This window comes from Trichosurus vulpecula, chromosome 8, assembly GCF_011100635.1.
Source record: "Trichosurus vulpecula isolate mTriVul1 chromosome 8, mTriVul1.pri, whole genome shotgun sequence".
In the NCBI taxonomy this organism is placed as follows: Eukaryota; Metazoa; Chordata; class Mammalia; order Diprotodontia; family Phalangeridae; genus Trichosurus; species Trichosurus vulpecula.
Window position 1 is genome coordinate 111,879,827 of NC_050580.1, and position 20,684 is coordinate 111,900,510.

The 20,684-nt window shown below is 42.6% G+C and overlaps 1 pseudogene; it reads right to left on the bottom strand.

Moving 5' to 3' along the window:
* Nucleotides 1–1,102: 1,102 nt before the first annotated feature.
* LOC118829604 lies at nt 1,103–19,435 on the bottom strand (annotated as a pseudogene).
* Between the last annotated feature and the right edge of the window lie 1,249 nt (nt 19,436–20,684).

Here is a 20,684-nt window from a genome sequence, read left to right on the forward strand (position 1 = left end):
CAGGAAACCTGAGTTCAAATCTCACCTTAGACACTTTTACTAGTTCATTCAATTTCTCGGTGTGTAAAATTAGGGATTGGACTTAGTGAGCTTTAAGGTCCCTTCCAGCTTGAAATCCTATGATTTTGTGATTCCTCTTCCCTATCCCAAAACACCCACCCAAGGGGGAACGAGTGAAGGGGATGTTTTTGAAGGGGAGAGATCAGGGCTACACAGCAGAACCTCTGACCCCATGGAAGCTTTTCCTATGCCTGGACCTACCATCTCTGCAACTATCAGTCAACATTTATATTATATATGTATATATATTATATATATATCATATTATATATATTATAAGTACATGCCAGGCACTAGGCTAAGCACCGAGGATACAAAAAGAGGCAAAAGACAGTCTCTGTGCTCAAAGAGCTTAAGATCTAATTTAAGGGAGGGAGACAATATGTAGATAGATACATAGATAGATACATGGATATGTAGGAAGATACATAAATCCATACATAGATACATAGAGATACAAAGCAAGCTATACACATACTCACACAATATACATACACACACATACATACAGTGCTCCCTAAAACAGTTGGCCCTAATGAACAGAAGGCCCGGCAGCTGTGCACAGTGATGTATATGCATGGAAGGGGTATATTTATCCACAGCTGCTGCAGCCCTCTTCCCCCAGCAGCTCCTTGCTGCTTTCCCGCTCTTCCCAGCCTTGCCTTGACCTATTTTGGGGGCAGAAATTTTCGTGCGTGTGCGTGTGCGTGTGTGTGTGCGTGTGCGTGTGTGTGTGTGTGTGTGTGTGTGTGTGTGTGTGTGTGTGTGAGAGCACTCAGGAGCTCCAGCTTCTGGGGGAGGCGGAGGGAGCCCATCTCTGCCTTTGATTTCCTCTGAAACATCTTGATTGGAGACTTATAATGGCAGCTCCTGCTGCAAAGTCTCCCTGGAACTCGTGGCCACAGCTGACGCTGCCAGGATTTCTGCTGACTCGAGCCTGCACAGCTGGGCGGGGCAGGAGGAGACCAGCTCTGGCCTCACAGTTCGGGGCTGGGATGTGGGGTGGGGCTCAGCATCCTCACTTCCCCAGGGGCTCTTGGAATCATGCCTGGGGCAGGGCCTGAACCTGGCTATTCTGACTGCTCCTGAGGTCCTCTAGCCTGAAGGCAGCAAGAAAGCTTGATATTAGGGAAAGAAAGGGCATTCAGATTTAACTCTTCCTACTTTCCCGTCCCACCAAGATGCCTAACGGAGATATGGCTAACTTTCCAGGTTCCTCCAAAGAAGGCCCCCTCCTAGACTCCAAACCCTCCCCTCAGACCCACTACCTTCCATCACCTAACACAAACCCATAAGGATCAAAGCCTGGGAGGTTTGTGGTAGGCCACACTTGCATGTAAATAGGCAGGAATTTAGAACAAAGGATCGGAGGTGGACAGTGATGGCCTCTTTGTTTCTGCCCTTCCCCCATCCCCCAACACTTTCATTTGTTTGACCAACCCTGAGGATTTGAGGTATTTAGGGAAATCATCCCCAAACCTGAGATCCACAGAGATCTGCTTTGGCTTTCTTTGGCAGAGGCCCCTAAAAAGGGTTTTGGAAGCATGAGAGATTAGGCAGTAGGTACAAGACCTGTTCAGAGAGACCTCCATTCCCTCTCACTCATTTCTTCCTCAGGCCATCACTCCCCCTCCTCACTTCCCTAACTCAACCCCTTGATCAGTCAGTTCAAATCTATACTATCCTCTCTATCCTACAATCCTCTGTTCCCTTGTCTTATAGATACTGAAAAGAACTGGAGAAAATCACAAAAGTATGCAGATTGGGTCCACACCAAATTTGTTATTTAATTTTAACTGGGCCCTCTCTGCAGCAAACATCATTTTACTCTTCTCTAATCAATTTCTTGTCCCATTTCCCCACAATTGCTGTTCTAAGCTTCTACTTCTCTCCTCCAAACTCCCACAGTACTTCCCACCTCCCCTTCTTGGCTAAGGACTTCAGTTCATACTTTATTAAAAACTGAGGTCTTTGGGGAGGGCTATCTTTTGTCCTTTACGCCTCCTTTACCTCCACAACAGATATCTACATGGCCTTTCTCCTGGACAAGGCCAGCCCTTCCAGGGTATTTTGTCCGAGACCATAACCATTTTCCTATCTTCAATCTCTCCTTCTCTACAGGCTCCTTCAGGAACATCTAACCCTCTCCTAGCTATAGTATAGTTCTATGTGTCTCCTCCTCTTCTCCCCTCCTCTAGAAAGCCCTCTAATGCTAAGTGCCTCCACTTTCTCCTCTCACTCTCCTCTTAAACCTCTACAATCCAGCTTCTGACCTCATTATTCACCTGAAACTGTCATCTCCAAAAAGTCATTAATGATCTCTTAAATGACTATCTAGTGGCCTTTTCTCAATCACCTTCCTTCTTCACCTCGTCCAGCACTGGATGCTGTTGATCACCTCTTCCTGAGTACTTTCTCCACTCTAGGTTTTCATACTGCTACTCTCTCCTGATTTTCCTCCCTATTCCACCAATTCTGCTTAATCGTCTTTGCTAGATCTTCATATCAGGCCCAGCAATCCTAGGTGTCCCCCTATGCCTGGGCCCTCTTTTCTCCTTGTACTATTTAATTTAGCAATCTCGTCTGCTTCCGCAGTGTCAATTATCATCACTCTATAAGTAGTTCTCAGATGTACGTATCCAGCCCTGGTCCCACATCACCAGCTGTCTTTTGAACATCTTGAGCTAGAATGTCCCATAGGCACTTCAAACTCAACATTTCCAAAACAGAGCTCATCATCTTTCTCCCCAAACCCAACCCTCTTCTGAACTTCCCTGTTACTTTTGAGGGCATCATTATCCTTCCACTCACCTAATCGCTCAACTTTGGTGTCATCAATTACTCACCTCATATCTGATCAGTTTCCAAATCTTACAGTTTCTACCTTCACAACACCTTTTATACGCATCCCTTTCTCTCCACTCATAGAGCTACTACCCTAGTTCAGGCACTTATCACCTCTTCACTAGACTATTAAAACAACCTTCTAAATTGGTTTCTTCATCTTGCGTCTCTCCTGACTCCAACTCGTCCTCCACTCAGCTGCCAGATGGATTTACCTAAAGCTGAGGTCTAGCCATGTCACAGATACATCCCCTATGCAATAAATTCCAGTGGCTCCCTCTTATTTCCAGGATCAGGGATCAAGTCCTCTGTTTGGCATTTATGGCTATTCACGATCTGTGTCTTTTCCAATCTTCCATCTCCTTTTTCTGTGCCTGTCCCATTCCTGTCTCCCCTCTACTTCTTAGTTCTCCTAACTTCCTTTAAGGCTAAACTTCTACAGGAAGCCTTTCCTGGTTTCCCCAGATGCTAATCTCTCTAGGATTACCTTCTATACTCTGTAAATACCTTGTTTGGACCTAATCGTCTTTATGTTCATCCATTAGAATGTGAGTTCCTAGAGGGCAGATACCCTTGGTTTGTTTTTTTTTTTTAACTTTCTTTGTATCCCTGGTGTTCCCTGGCACATAAAATGTATCTAACAAAAGCTTGTTAGCTGTCTGACCCTAAGTCAGATAGTTAATCAGGACAGCGGACTGCAATCAACTCCAGATTCTGGGAGTGAAAAAGAGACTCATTCTTAGCCCAGGGGTACTCAATAGACTATAGCCTAGTAACAAATTGCTTCCCATACATACCCTAGAATTTAGCCAGATCAATCCTTTCACTATTCCCTGTACCCTACAGGTATAATTCCACCTTCCTGCCTTTGTACATCCTGTTCCCCCTACCTAGATTGTCCTCCCCCTCTCTTTTATATGTCTAACCTCCCAAGTCATCAACTCTTCTCAACTGAACGCTCCACCTCAAAACAGATCTCAACCTTCCCTTGTCTCTGCTTCTGTGACTTGTCCTAGACTCTTGTGTTCCTTAGGCATGTGTGTCCCCTCACATGTGTTGTTTCCTAGATGATCCTCTTCCCACTAAGGATATGTATATTTGTGAGACAGTATGGCCAGGTTTATGGTAGTAATTTGCTACTTGCTTTGATTTGTGTCTTCTGATTGACTGGTAAAAATAAGCACATCGCTGGGGGCTTGTGATTTATGGTTTTGAGTGAATGTAAACCCACAGAATACTTTTAACCTAGGCTAACTTATTCTGGAGTCTGAGAATGTTATGGGAGGGGGTGCTCCACAAGCTACACCTAGCAGATTTTTAGACCTTAAATGCTATCTAGTCCAATCCATGAAATGCACACTCATATACAAACATGGAAGATGACAGGCTTAGAGTTATAGGGTTATAGAGTGAGATATGCAGAATGAAACATATTTTGGGATATAACCAATAGGGGGATTTATTTTGCTTGACTACTTATTTATTGCAGGAGTTTTTTTCTTTTTCTTTTTGAAGAGGGAGAGGGAATGGGAAGGAAGAAAAAAGATGTTTGATAACTGACAGAAGGGAAAAAAATGTAAAGCAAGAAATAGGGTTGTGTAGTGATTGTGTTGTGTAGTGAATTAGGTTAAAGAATTGGGCACTGGAATTTGGAGCCTAGGAGAAGGAGGTTGGGAAGAAAGAAAGATTTCTTTAGTTCCAAATAGGACTAGGCAACAGATTGCAAATGCTTTAGTGCAGACCACCCAGATTGCTGGAGATAATGGTATCTGCCATCTTGATGGTGGGTCAGTGATGTTTTCCATGAATCAAACAAGTGGCATAAAGGTGTAAGCATAACATGCCCAACCCAGGTCTACTCTGTTTTGAGTTTTTACCAACATGTTTTCTGAGTTACACAAACAGCAGGTGGAATCCAATTGCTTGCTTTACTGCAGGGGAAGGACTATCTGTTTGAAGACTACATGTAGAAATGAAGGTTTCTAGGAGCTGTTTCTGACTCTGCCTAAATTGAAGCCTGCTGTTCCCTTAGATTTCCCTGTTTTTGTCACTGGCATCTTTATTCTCCTAGATAACCGTTCACCAAATCCCAGAATTGTATTTCCTTCTCCCTCCCATGTCCCACATGTCCAAGGCACTAAGTCCTTTTGATTCTGCCTCCACAATCTCTCTCAAATCCATACACTGCTCCTCTTCCCCTATCCTATCTATTCCCAATGCTACCACCCTAGTCCAAGTTCTCTTTACCTCTGACCTACAAAATTTCAGTAGCCTACTAATTCTTGTCCCTGCCTTTAATTTCTATCCCCAACCCTGGCCATAAACACACATATCTCTAATCCATCATATATACCTCTTGTCAAAATGTTTTTCTTCACTCAAAAATCTTCAGTGGCAATCCAGTCCCTATGGCATCAAGTCCAAACTCTATAACCTGGCATTCAAAGCTCCTCACAATATGTCCCAAATCTACCTTATAGTCAATTACTTCCATAAAACTACCCTCCTGTTCAGCCAGACCAGTCCCCTGACTGTTCCCTGTACCCTACAAATATAGTTCTACCTTCATACCTTTGCTTACCCTGTTCCCTCTCTCTAGAATGTCCTATTTCTCTAATATGTCTGACCTCCCAATTTGTCAACCTTCTCAACTCCTATGACTTGTACCTTCAATAAACACACAGAGGACCATACCCCTGATCCCATTATCATATTTAAACCTTCACTGTGGAAGTAGAATACTACTTCCATGATCCAGAACACTTTGATTCCCTCTCTGTAACTACAACCTCCCATCCTTCCATCTCTTTCTCTGCATTACATGAACCTAATCTCTATCCTCACTTTGACATCCATTTACCTCACCCCTTCCTGTTCTTCTAGTCTATTATCCCAACCCATTTTTACTCCAGTTTCACTTTCTTCCCTTCAAGATCTTGCCATTATAGTTATGTAGTTCAACTATATGTTTTCCTCTGCTTTGGAATCATATGGCCCCTTGTTCTACTGCCTCTTTGCCTTGCCAAACCCCAACCTTAGCAACTTCCACCATTTGCTTTCTGAACTTCTAATCCCTTTCCACTGAACAGTGCTAAAGGAAGTCACAACTGAAGTGCTTTTGTTCTCTCCCGAAGTCTTCTACAACAATGCCTTCTCCATCATAACAGGCTTAGCCTCTCACTTAACTAAGAAAATAAAAGGCCACCCCTCATGAGTATATTCTTTTCCCCTATTCTGTACCTGCAAACCCCCTGACACCAAACCTCATTCTTTCTTCTTTTGTTCTAGTTCCTGGAGATGACCTTTCATGCCAAGCTCAAACCTTTCTCTTATGCCCTTGACTTCATTCCTTCCTTTCTCTTCCTGGAGGTTACTCTTTCAATCATATCCTTACCTTCTTCCATGCTGCCTGTGAAAATGCCAGGTCTCCACTATCTTTAAAATAAAACCTTCCCTTGGATCTTTAGTCACTTCAAACTCTCATCCAATATCTCTTCTCCCTTCCACAATTGAACTAGCAAAAGTCATCTAAATTCATGGCTTCACTTTCTTCCTTTCCACTCATTTTTCAGCCCCTTGCAATCTGGTTTCCAATCTGATCACAACTGAAACTGCTCTCTCTGAAGTAACCAATAGTCTCTTGCAAAATCCAATATCCTTTCCTTTGGTTCTCATCCTTCTTGACCTCTCTGCAGCATTTGACTACAATCTTCTCCCAACTCTCTCCTCCTCCAATTTTTATGACACTACTCTCCCCTTGTTCTCTGCTATCTCTCTGATCAATCTTTAATCTTCATGGCTGGTTGGTCTTCCACGTGCTGCCCCTTAACCTTGCTCTGTCCTTGTGGCCCTTTCTTCTCTTTTTTGATAGCCTCTCTTGGTGATTTCAATAGCTCCTATAAGTTAAACTGTCTATACATCTAGATTAAGTCTGTCTCCTGAACTTCAGTCCCACATCACCAAACTCTGTTAGACATCTCCAACTGGATGTCCCATAAGCATATCAAACTCAAACAGCTCAAAACAGAACCCATTGTCTTCCTCCCTCAATCAACCCCATTTGCATACTCCTCTATTTCTGTAAACATAAGTCACTACCATCCTTTTGTTCAGACTGGTTTACAGTATCATGCATCCTTTACTCTTCCCTCTCTTGCACCTCAGAGGAAGAGGGTGGCTCAGTTTAGAATGCTGAATCTGGAGTTGGGAAGACTTGAGTTCAAATATGACCTCAGACACCTACTAGTTGTGGGACCCTGAGCAAGTCACTTAACCTCTGTTTGCCTAATTTCCTCAAATGTAAAATAAGGCTAATAATAGTAGCTACTTCTGAGGCTTAAATGAGATGAGTACAAAGTAGAAACTATATAAGCACTTATTCTCTTCCCCTCACCTCCCTCCATACCAAGTCAGTTGCCAAACCTTACCAGTTTTATCTTCCCCTTCTCTCCACTTACATGGCCACCAACACTAGTTCCTGCATTTATCACCTTTTGCCTGGACTATTGAAAAAAAAATCAAATCAATAAACATTTATTATGTGCCTACTATGTGTTAGTACTGTGCTAAACCCTGGAAATACAAATATGAAAAAAAGACAATCCCTGCCCTCAAGGAGCTTACAATCTAATAGAGTTTATAGTCTAATACAACACACAAAAGGAAGTTGAATAGGAGGGAGGGAAGAGAAGGCACTGAAGTGGGGGCATAGTGGAGAAGTCATGCAAAGAAGTTTCAGAGTAGTACAGCCAGATGCGAATTGGGGAGATGCCTGAGCTGAGCTTTCTCCTTAAATGCAGTTCGTTGGAGCTATTGCAACACCCTCCTAATCAGACTCCTGTCTTCCCATCTCTTCTCTCCCTAATTCATCCTCTATACAACTGTAATCTTCCTAAAGCAAAAATCTGACTGTATCATTGCCCTCATGAACCTTTAGTGCTTCCCTATTGAATCTAAAATAAAATACTAAATTCTTCAGGTTGGCATTTGAAGACCTCCATAATCTGGCTTGAGCTTACCTTTCCAGGATTATTTCACATTGCTTGCCATCAGCCAGCCAAGATGGCCCTCCTTGCTATTCCCAGAATTCTGCTCTCCTTCCCCACCCTGTCCCCAACTTTGAGCTTTTGCATGGATTGTCCCCATTATTATAATGTGCTTCCTCCCTGCAGCCTTTTAGGATCCTTGGTTCCATTCAAGGTTCAGCTCAAATGCTATCTCCTAAGTGAAGCCTTCCTTTAATTTCCACCTCCCTTCCCCCAAGTCTCTTTTGATCCTCCTAATAGTTAGTGCTCTTTTCCTTTTTCAAATTATAGTTTATAAATTTGTCTATTTATAAAATCATGTCTTCCAATTGACAGGAAACTTCAGAAGGGCAGACTTTTGTTTTGTTTGGGGGGAGGGGTTGGTTTTCTTTTGTTTTTTGGTTTGGCACCTCCCAGCACCAAGAACATTGCCTTGAATATAGTTAATACCAAAAATTCTAGTTAGAGTCCTTCCTAGAATTAATGAATAATAAAAAAGCATTTATTAAGCATTTGCTTTTGTGATCAGCAAAGTGCTAAGCCCTGGAGATACAAATATAAAAGCTTTAAAAATAGTCCTGGCCCTCCCTTGCTCCTCAAGGAAGAGGCAGAAACTATATCCATTGGGGAGCAGTGACCAGTGGTGAACAGAGACCAGTGGTCTCTAAAGTTACTAGAGTAGAGATGGTGCCCTAGGAGAGTAGATTAATCCAAACCCTTCCACATGAAACCCTGAGGGTTTTCCCCTCCCAGACTTAAAAAGGCCAAGGTCTCCTACTTCTTCCAGGGCCATCTCCAGTTGTCCTGATCTATATCTTGTCACTGGACCCAGATGGCTCTGGAGGAGAGAGTGAGGCTGGTGACTTTGCACAGATCTCCCTCACTTAAATCCAATTCACTTGCATGTCACAGTCCTCTTTGAGAATGAAGGACAAACAACAACAACACTTCCATATGACCTATGTAAGTAGACTGACCAACTCCTCTCATGGGTAGATGGGGGTGAGTGGACTGAGTAAATCAATCAATACGTCAAGCATTTGTTAAACTCTTACTAAATGCTGAGAAAACAAATATAAACAGCGAGAGACATGCTCCTTGACCTCAAGGGATTTACTTTCTAATGGGAGAAGAGCAGGCCTAGAAGGAAGCTGAAAAGGGTCCAGAGGTGGGAAGAGGAAAGAGAAGAGAGGTCCAACTAGAAGCTGGATGAGAAAGGAAGGGATGGTTGGTCTTAAATGGAGATTCTAGGAGGAACTATACAATCAGAGGGAGGGACCACAGGGGCAGAGAGTACCTCCAACATATGAATTCCAGGAGTAGGTTTCTTGGGCATTGTGGGGAAGTCCAGAAGGCAACTTGAATCTTGACTCTCCAGAACCCAAAAGACCTTCTCTCCTCATCTTCTATAGTGCTATCTTGGGGAAGAATAACTGTATCAGGAGGCCAAGCATCAGGGCCAAAGTCACCCCTCCTCATTGACTGTTGACTGACTGATGTTCCTACTGCTGCTTCTGTGAACTCTATCCATACCTATCCTTTGCACTGAGCACAGCTTCTATGTCTCTGTATGTATATGTCCTGTGACCTCAGGGACAAGGATTAGGTTTCCCTTACTCACAGCTCTGGTGACAATATAATAATTTACTCTCCTTGTATGCAGTGGGTGCTCAGGTAATGCTTGTCAATGATAATTCATCCCAATAAATAAAAACTCAATTGCAACTGTAACATGAGGAAAAACAACAAAGAAGAAGTCAGAGGACATCATGCTTACTTTGTGTGACCTGAGGCAAGTCACTTGGCCCAACTAAAAATGAAGAGGTCTTAGATTGCCTCTAACATTCTCTCCAGTTAGTCAGTAGTCAGCATTTATTAAGTGCCTACTAAGTGCCAGGCCCTGTGCTAAGTGCCGGGGATACAAAGAAAGGCAAAAGACGGCCTCAGTTCTCAAGGAACTCACAGTCTAATGGGGGAGACAATATGCAAACCATGTGCAAACAAGATGTATACAGAATAAATTAGGGGTAGTTTCAAAGGAGAGACTCTGGATTTAAGTATCAGGACCAATTCATTGGCCACCTCCTGCCCCCAAAAAGATTTTAGAAGCAGCATGGTGTATTTGAAAGATTACTGGACTTGGAGTCAAAAGAGATCTGGGTTCACCACACCAGTTCTCTGAAGGAGTCTGGGGGTGGGGCAACTAGGTGAACAGAGCAGTGGATAAGAACAACTGGCCCTGCAGTCAGGAGGACCTGAATTCAAATCCAGTCTCAGACACTTAGTAGCTATGTGACCCTGGGCAAGTTGCTTAATCCCAATTGCCTCAAATAAATAAATAAAAAGGCAAGGGGTAGGGTAAGGTGGGGTGTGGGTGTGGGTGTGGGGAGATAGGTGGTGGTAGAGAAGAAGAAGGGCTTCAATGTGGGGCCAAAGAAGAAAAAGGAGCTGAGGAGATGAAGAAAGAATCCTGAGTGGAAGAATGTCACACAGAAATGAAAAGGGACGAAGAAGAATCACTGAACATGCAGAGCTAAAAAATAGATATAAGGCTATTTCTGAAAAGAGGGTGCTATATGTTCTGATGGGGAAGCTGTTGCTTATCCTCCAAGGAATAACATCATGGATCCCAGATAAGGAATAACATCATGGATCCCCGATACTGTCAGGTAAGAGATGGGTCAAAAGAAGGTTCATGCTGGTTGGTGAACTGCCAAATAACTTCTACCAGGGCAACTGGATGGCGAAGTGGACAGATCACTGGGCTTGGAATCAGAAATCATCTTTCTGAGTTCAAATCCGGCCTCAGATATTTTACTAGCTGTATGACCCTGGGAAAGTCACTGAACCTTGTTTGACTCAGTTGTCATCTTTAAAATGAGCTGAAGGGGCAGTTAGGTAGCACACTGAGTAGAGCACTTTCCCTGGAGTCAGGAGGACCTGAGTTCAAAATCCAGCCTCAGATACTTGACACACTTACTAGCTGTGTGACCTTGGGCAAATCACTTCACCCCAATTTCCCTGCCTTCCACCTTCCAAAAAAAATTTTTTTTAAATAAAATGAGCTGGAGAAGAAAGTGTCAAACTACTCCAGTATTTTCACCAAGAGAACTCCAAATGAGGTCACCAAAAATCAGATGTGACTGAAATGACCAAACAACAAATCCTATTTCCAATGATTCATGTGACCATGAATGATCCTTCAAAAAGAATGCTAAAGATTATGGAGTCCTGGGCAAGAAACCCAAGACCTTAGAGGCGGGCACAGGTCCATCATTGCTGTCCATGAAGAGCAAGGGATTCAGAAGAGAGATAAGTTTCAGAAGTCAACAACAGCTGATTAAGATGGTGTTGGAGAACAGGATTTGGATCTCTGGACCATGGCCTAAAATATAGGAGTGATGGGCTTCTGGCTAAGTAGAGAATGCCTCTAACATGGACTGGTAAGAATGTTTCCTCTTGTAGCCTTTGGAAGTCTAATCGAAAGGGTTTAAAGCCAACCAAAGGAGGAGGAGGAGAGAGAAAATGTCTCTGTATGTCATCTCCCAAGCTACTGTAGCTACTATAGCTACAATGTAGAAAAGAGAGTAGCGGCAGTATAGACATTTACAGGAGACCAAAACTGAGAAAGTACTGGGTTAAAAAAAAAAGACAAAACAAAACAAAACATCACTTCAAATATCTACGCAAAAATACAAACTATGGACAATAAAGAGGATGAACTCGAGATCCTCACACAAGAAAGCAAGCTCGACTTCATAGGTAACGATTGATTGATGATGATGATAGCAGCTAACATTTATATTGCACTCATGTGCCAGGCATTGTACTAAGTGCTTTAGGTAGCGCAGGGACCAGGTGGGATGAGAGCTGTCACTAGAATATAGTTCTGGAAGGTTTTACTTTATTCAAAAGAAATTGGTTGCAGAGCACCTAGACGGTGCAGTGAGTAGAGCACCGGCCCTGGAGTCAGGAGGACCTGAGTTCAAATCCTGCCTCAGACACATGACATGCTTACTAGCTGTGTGACCTTGGGCAAGTCACTTAACCCCAATTGTCCTGCATTTCCCCCACCCTAGCCTCCCCTCCAAAAAAGCAAAAGAAACTGGTAGAAAGGATGGGAAGGGGAATAGGAAAAAACATTTACATAGCACCTACTATACGCCAGGCACGGGGCTAAGTGCTTTACGAATATTATCTCATTCAATGCTTACAACAACCCTGTAAGGTAGGTGCTATTATCACTCCCATTTTACAGTTGAAAAAACTTAGGTAAACAGAAGTTAATTGACCTGCCCAGGATCACACAGCTAGGAAGTGTCCGAGGTCAGATTTGAACTTAAGTTTTCTCGACTTTAGGCCCAGCACCCTATACAATGTACCACCTAGTTGCCTCCAATCCAGTTTAGTATTGTATAGTAAGAAGATACACTTCTAAAGAAATCAAAGAACCAGAAGTCGAAGCATAGTAGAAAGCATTTGAGTCTAGGTCAACAGAGGCAGAAATGGACATGATATTGTCATGGAAGTCTATCATAAACCACCTTGACAGAAAAAGGAAATATAGAGGAGCTTGGCAAATAGATCATAACCAGAATATAATTTCTCAGAGATGATTTTCAGCAATAAGTGAGACCTGGAAGAGCAGATTTCAAAGGTTGTCAGAAAAGGGAGGTAGGATCCCATGGACTAAAAGTTTTATGGGAAAATCAGCTTAGGAAAGATGGAAAGCTCCCAAGAACAACATTTTGAAGACACAAAATCAAATAATTCCTATTAGGAGACTTATGTGGATGCACAGTGAACTCTCTAACCAATTTAGATGTTTAAAAGACATAGAAAATGGAAATACATAATAGAGGAGGAATATAAAAGCATGGCCCAATTCTATAATAGCACCAGGAGCAACAAAAAGAAGATATATGTATTTGCTTTAAAGGAAAGTCAAGAAAAGGAGATCATTAAAGAAGTAATAGGACTGCTGCTCAGTGTACAAATATGCTGACAGGTAACAGCTGGAAAACTGAGCTGCTTAACTCTTATTTTACATGGTCTTTCCATGTCAAGAAGAATGACCTCTGAACTGGAAAAAACAGAACAAAAATGGCTAATAGAGAATCGATATCCAAAGTAAGTTAAGAAACAGGTAATGCCCAGCTGCTCTAGGGAGTTCAAGTCATCAGGCCCAGAGGAACTGCACCCTAGGATTCTCCTCAAAGAGCTGGCAGATGGGATTTCTGAGCCATTGTCAGTAATATCTGAAAGATCATGGAGAATGGATGAGGTACTGTGGGCTTGGTACATGTCCCAATATTCTACCAAAGAAAGAGAGAGAATGGAGTCTACAAACCAGAAGACTGAGATCTTGAATTCTCATCCTGGCAAAATTCTAAAAGGTATTATTAAGAGGTTAGTAAACATCTCAAAGGAAGCTATGACCACAAAGAGATACCCTCTTTACAAGAAGAGGTCATGCCAAACTGAACTTACATACTTTTTCAAATGGGGTGCAGCTCCCTGGCAAAAAACATACTCAAAGCAGAGAGATACACAAAGAGTAAAGGTAAAAGGCTGGAGCAGAATGTACTATGCTTTAGCAGAAGTTAAAAACAAAAAGCAAGGGTAGCAATCCTGATTCCAGACAAAGCAAAAGCAAAAATAGATCTTATTAAAAGAGATAAGGAAGGAAACCACATCTTGTTAAAAGATACCGTAGACAATGAAGTAATGTCAACACTAAACATGAATGCACCAAGTAGTATAACATCCAAGAGTTACTAAACGCTGGCTTAGTATCAAGGGAATGCAATAGATGTCATTTAGCAAAGTGTGTGGCAATTCCACCCAACAAACATTTAGTAAAGGCTTTCTGTTTAGGAAACATTATGTTTAGTGTGAGAGATGTAAAAGCAATAATGAAACCAACCCTGTACTCAAGGAACGTGCATTCTCCTGGTTAGTTTCTCATACTGTTCTTGTGTAAAGGACGAAGAGATCTGGGATAAACAACAGTACGGTGACGAAGTCACTAGTGGGTGAAATCAGAACTAGTGGACTAGACTGACCCAAAACAAACTATGAATGGTTCAATGTAAACTTGGAAGGAGGTCTTCAGTGGAGTGCCTCAAGGCGCTTCTCCCCATCTCCCCTGATGTTTAACATTTTTTAATTAATGATTTGGATAAAGGCATAGAGAGATGAGATAAAGCTAGGAAGGATAGTTTAGTACACTGGATGGCAGAGTCAAGATCCAAAAAATTCTCTATAAGTTAGAACACTGGGCTGAATCTTTTTCACTCATTTCTCAACCCTTTGCAATCTGATTTTCAACCTTGTCACTCAATTGAAACTATGTATATAGGACAGACAGTAATAGATAAATAGTGAACTAGACCGAAAGTTGAATAGGAGGAAGATAGTAGACTGAATTGCCTTTGGGAAATTGCAAAGCTTCTCTACTAAACCCAAGTTTCCTATGAAAGCAAAGGCCCATCTTTTTACTACTGAAATTACACAGATGTTAGCAAAACATGGCATACAACTGCCTTTGAAGAAATAAAAGTGAGTATGTCATGTAGACAGCCATGGGGCTTTACTGGTACCATCAAAATGTCAAGAGAAAGGGAAGAAGGCCTCCTAAGATGTTGAGTAGAACCCCAACGAAGGACTCAAGAGAGAACAAGATTCATACAAGATTGGCAGGCCTGTCTTGCAACCTATATTCATAGCTACTCCCAAGTTGATTAATTCATAGATCCATTTGAGTGTCTGGGTATTTATCTCCAGCTGCCTACCACAGTGTCTGGCACATAGTTGATTGATTGAATGTAATAAGATTACATTTAATTGGGTTATACTTGTGTTTAAGAAAAATCAGCTTCACAAGTACAAGATGGATTAGATAAGCAAGTTGTCTGAAGAAAGATCTGGAGATTTAGTGGCCTTAATAACCCAGTGTTAGTCAACAGTGTGTTCTAGAAGCCAAACAAACTAATGTTTGTTGTTCAATGGTTTCTGACTCTTCATGACCACATTTGGGGTTTTCTTGGCAAAGATACTGGATTGGTTTGCCATTTCCTTCTCCAGCTCATTTTACAGGTGAGAAAACTGAGGTAAATAGGATTAAGTAACTTGCCTAGGGTCACTCAGCTAGTCCTTAGGCTGGATTTGAACCGGGTTCTTCCTTACTTCAGGCATGGGGTTCTATCCACTGAGCCACTTAGCTGCCCAATGCAAGCTTAGGCTGCAATGAAAGTTGCATAATGTCTAGGACTAAGGAAGAGATGATAGCACTGTACTCTATCCTGGTGAGAATACATTTGGAGTATTAGATTCAGTTCTGGGCACTACATTTTCAGGAGGACATTTGTAGTGCCCCTTCCAAGGCTACTTCCCTAACTCCCACTTTCACTGTTAGGTTGGGTCCTCAGAGAGTGGCTTACTATTGTTCCCCTCAAGGTTCCAGGGTACAGACTTGAGGAACTGGGGTTTCTAATAGCATAACTCCTGAGCCCCTAACCTGTATGCTCCCCACGATCAATCAGAATCAGTTGAATTTCACCGGCTTGTAGAAAAGGGATTTACTGATAATGTTCAGCAAGAACAACAGTTATAAAAATATTCTCCCCATATTGGTGGCTTACTTGCTTCTTGTGCACCCAAGGGTAGAGGAGGCTCAAACTTAAAATACCGTGGTCTTGTAGAGAACACACATGGCAAGGGAGGACTACCCCAGCTCTTGGCTCTTTTCTCCTTTGTGGCATCCTTGTGAGGCTCTCCTTAAGTCCATCTCTGTTGGGCTCTAAGGATTGGTGCCTAGCCAATGCTTCATTCTGTCACAAAGGGTCATAACCCCTGAAGCTGCCTCTGTCCTGGAGTGACTGTCTTTTCTACATCCATATACAGGCATTTACTCTCTTGGCTTCCATTGTTCCTGCCTCAGGTGGGTTCCATCTCTACTTGCCACTGGATCTTGGATGACTCTTCTGATCTTTAAAGGTCCTCAGTGTTGTAACTTGATTGGTTCTGTTTCTGGATACTTAGTCACTTAAGATCAGGGAAGAATAAACACAAAAGAATCAGAGGAACCATGTGCCCATGGTAGTCAGGTGGGAGACAGGACCATTTCCCCAGCTTGGTACCTCGAAACAGTTCTTGCTCTGAAAGGAAAAGACTGAAGGATCTTTTGTATGTGAACTCAGGTCTAACTTAGAACTTCCTGCATCATCAGTCCTTCTGGTTCCTCAGCCAGTTAGAAGACTATATCATCATAGAGAATTATCTCTTCAGTAATGCATGTCTAGAAAGGGCCCCCCAAAGTTCCATGTGTTGAATTGGAATCAGTCAAGGAATAATCTGCGTGTGTTCAGTATAACCCACCAGGAAGGACAAATCTGAGCATGCTCTAAGAACTGGGGCTTTATTATATTAGCTAGTTTCCCCCCTCCCTCACAACCCACCCCCCCATTACACATTGATAAGCTAGAGTGTCTAAATTGTGAAGTGATTATGAATATCATTCATATTAGGAAAGATTGCCCAAACTGGGGAGTTTTAGCCTGGAGAAGACTCAGAATGCTGGGGGCAAGGGGGGCACAATAGTTGTATTCAAGTGTTTGTTGGCTTTTCAGTGGACTCCCAAGTTCTGCTCCACTCCAGGGGAGGTGATAGTTACAAGGAAGCAGATTTCACAAGGAAGGACTTCTTAACTATCAGAGCTAACCAGAAGTGAAATGAGCTTCCTCAGAAGATAGACTGGTTTCATTTTCTTTTATTTCTAGTTCAATTTTATGTTATTCTTCTGTCTGAATTCTCTTCCCTCCAACCCTTCCTCCCCCCACCCTATTGAGAAATCAAGAAAACAAAACCTCTGGTACCAATGTATATAGTGAAACAAAACAAATTCCCACATTGGCCATGTCCAAATGTTTTTGTTTGTTTGCCCAAAGTTCCTAAGCCCCTAAGTCTTTCAAAGTTGTCTTTATAACATTGTTGTTAATGGTATAAATCTTTTGCTTGGTTCTGCTCGCTTCATTCTGCATCAATTCTTTTTTTTTTAAAAAAACAAGTTTTGGCCCATTTATTGAAGTATACTTTTGTCTAGTTTGCTTCTCACTGGTCTGTTCTGGCATGCTTCTAATGATATCAGAATCACCTGGATCGATGATAGCCAGTGTACATACTCTGTAGTACTTCCCACATGCTGTACCCAATTCAATGTTATTGCCACTGTAGTGATGTACGCCAGTTTTGGCCAACACAGTGTAATATTCAATCTCTGATTTCTTCAAGGCCGGGCAGTTGTTGGCTAAGATGACCAATTTGGCTTTGCCTTGTCAGATCATTTTCAGGGTCTGTTTGTAGCCTAGCGCATATTTGCCCCTTTTCATGGCCAGCTGGAGCCTTGAGCTGATGGACCCCAGCGACATTTTTGTCTTCTTTGTGGCCACTATCTTCCTGCCTGCAGTGCGGGAGGACCCTCAGCCAGAGACCTGCCGTCAGATGGTCGGGAAGCAAGCAAGGCTGCATTAATTCTTATGGGTCTTCCCAGATTTTTCTGAAATTTTCCCCTTCACTTCTTATGGCACAATAGTATTCCATCACAATCATATACCACAACTTGTTTAGCTGTTCCCCAATTGATTAGGCAGCCTCTCAGTTTTTTTCTTCTTTGCCACCACAAAAAGAGTTGCTATAAACATGTTTTTGTACATATGGGTTCCTTTCCTCTTTCTCTGATCTCTTTGGGGTATAGACCTACTAGCAGTATTGCTAAGTCAAAGTTTAATAGCACAGTTTTAATTTGCACAGTTTAATAGCTTTTGGTGCATAGTTCCAAGTTACTTGTCAGAATGCTGGACCAATTCACAGATGTACCTGTTTTCCCACAGCCCACCAGCATTTGTCATTTTCCTCTTTTGGAGGTCAATTTTGCCAATCTGATGGGTGTGAGGTAAAACCTCAGAGTTGTTTTAATTTGCATTTCTCTAATTATTAGTGATTTAGAGCATTTTTTCATAAGGCTATCGATAGATTAGATTTCTTCCTCTGAAAACTGCCCATTTCTATCCTTTGATCCCTCCTACTACCTTTAAATAACTTTATTTAGAAAGCATTTTGCAGTTACAAAGATCTTTTGCACATATTATTTAATTTGATCTTCATGTCAATTCTATGAGGTAGCTAGTGCAAAGGTTATGATCCCTATTTTCATAGAGCAGCTGTGGGGAAGGATCCTAGAGCCCAGAGCAATACCGAGTATTCCAAAAGTCTTAGTGCCTTAAGCTTAAAACTGCTTGAAAAAACAAGATTAAAACTGTACTCAAAGTTTTTGGAACTCCCTGTAGATTCCTTTACCTCCAGGAAAGCTAAAGCTTGGTGGGGTGTGGGAGAAGGGGTCTAGCTTGGAAGAGATAGAATCACACCTTCTACCCTTCCCCCAGCCCCACCCCCAAGTCTGTGCAGTTGGTTGGAGGCCTCAAGGATCAAAGCCACCTTCCCCTCTACTCCCTGCCTGGCCACTCCCTTTTCATCGGCTCCTGTCCTGAGGTGAGGTGGGGGATGGAAGGGAGAGGGCTGCTTTGAGGAAACAAAGGCTCACAACAAAGTGATTTCCCCAAAGTTATGTGATTCCTGAATCTTATTGTTGGACTTAAACTAATATCTTCTTATATATCCAGCTCCTCATCTGTAAAATGGGAACAGGAACTTTTGCAATTCCATCATCACAGGGTTGCTGTGAGGATTGTGCTTTGTAAACCTTCCAGTGTGTGGAAACTATAGCACTATAAAGTGTAGGGGCTATTATAGATGGGTTCATTTTTCAGGAGAGTCTCACTTATTAAAGATCTAGTAAAAGGAAAAATATAAATATCTGGGCTTCCCGCAGTTGAGAAGGATTAACCACACAGCAATTACAGAAAAACTGAAGGTGACACTGAGTTCTCCTTCAGAGGAAACATTAAAAATCATCTCAGCACAAGATGCAACTGGAGATACATTAGTTATGACATTTTCATCTGGGATCATAGAGCCGAAGGATCACAGGGAACTTCAAGCCTGGATAGGTGATTGCGGGGAGCTAATGCCCACACGCAGTGTGCCCTTGGTGCCCTCATCCAAACAATTCTCTAACCCAAAGTCCTGAGGTCCCAGGAAAAGAGAAGAAATCCACAAGGGCAGTGGGCACAGATCCCAGGCCTAGGAGGTACTAAAGGCAGGAGGCATCCTCAGCAAGTCCCACTGCTAACTGACCACTAAACTGTCCAGAGAGGGGCCCCCAGTCTGGTGGATTTTGGATCCAAAATGATCTCAACAGCCTAGACTACTGGGCTGAAATGGAAAAGATACCATTTGATAGGGATGTAGTATCAGGTGACCAAGGTGAGGGTCAGCACCCCCTTCTGCCCTGCCCCACCCGACTGGGGAAACAGAAGATGGGGAGGAGATCGAAGTAACACCATGCTGCCCAGTCCATAGTGGGTGAACAGTAGTACATCAGGGAACATCCAGGTGAAGGACAAGTTAGACACAGAAATGAACTGCTTTTCACAGAAGATTATCAGAGGAGGGAAAAGGGTTCCAGATGCCTATCTTTAACCAGTACAACAACTTTGTACCACACAATATGGGGTTGGGGAAGGGGAGGGAAGACTGAAATTGTGATATTTGTTTGAGGAAATCCTGGTGTGGAAACACCGTGAGCCACTGCCAATGATTTACCTCCTCTATAACTTACAGTTTTAGACAGTTGCCCATGGCTACTAAAGACTTAAGTGACTCTCCCAGATTCACATAGCCCATACTCATGTGGATAGGAACCCAGGTCTTCTTGTCTCCAAGGACAGCCTTCTATCCAATATGATCCCTTATGATCCCTTATTATATATACTATTTCTTATGTGGGGGATTGACAAGAGAGTTCCCTGATCAGTTTGATGAGTTTATAGGGAAATGGATCTTTGGAACTTTTGAGGGTGCCTTCCTTTGATATGCTGTCACTGAAGGGAGTAAGGACATCAGGGGCAGCTAGGTGGTACAATGGATTGAGCACTGGATTTTGAGTCATGAAGACCTGAGTTCAAATCCTGTTTCAGACATCAGCTATGTGATCCTTGGAAAGTCACTTGATTTCTCTCAGGATTTTGAGTCATGGAGACCCAAGTTCAAATCCTGCCTTAGACATTAGCTATGGGATCCTTGGCAAGCCACTTGATTTCTCTGAGCCTCCATTTCATCATCTGTAAAATACAGATAATAATAGCATCTACCTTCCAGAGTTGTTTTGAGGATCAAATGAGATAATATATGTAAAGCCCTTTGCAAACTTACGTGAAGAGTAGCTATTATTATTATATCTAAGTGACTGAGATAAATTGGCTGGCTCCCACTGTTGCTGGTCAGACTGTGTGGGAGGAGCCTCTCCTTTGTGCTGGCCCATGAAAGGGACAAACAAATGTTTCTGCTCTTTTTTCCCCCTTTTGCCTTCCCTGTCCCGCCCCTCCCTCCCCACCCCCCAACTCTGTAGAGACTGTCCTTCTTGACAGAGAAGTACAGAGAAGAGGTGCTCATACACTCTCCCACATGGCATTAGAGAATAGTTTCTTGGCCCCCAAATCCTGTCTATAGCCTTGGAGAGGTAGGGGCACATCTCAGCCTGAAAGCAGCTGTGGAAAGGGGGACCATATGACTATTATAGAGGGGTTCCTGAACCCTAGCGTATTAAAGAGAAGAGTGGGAACTTTTAGGGCAGCACAG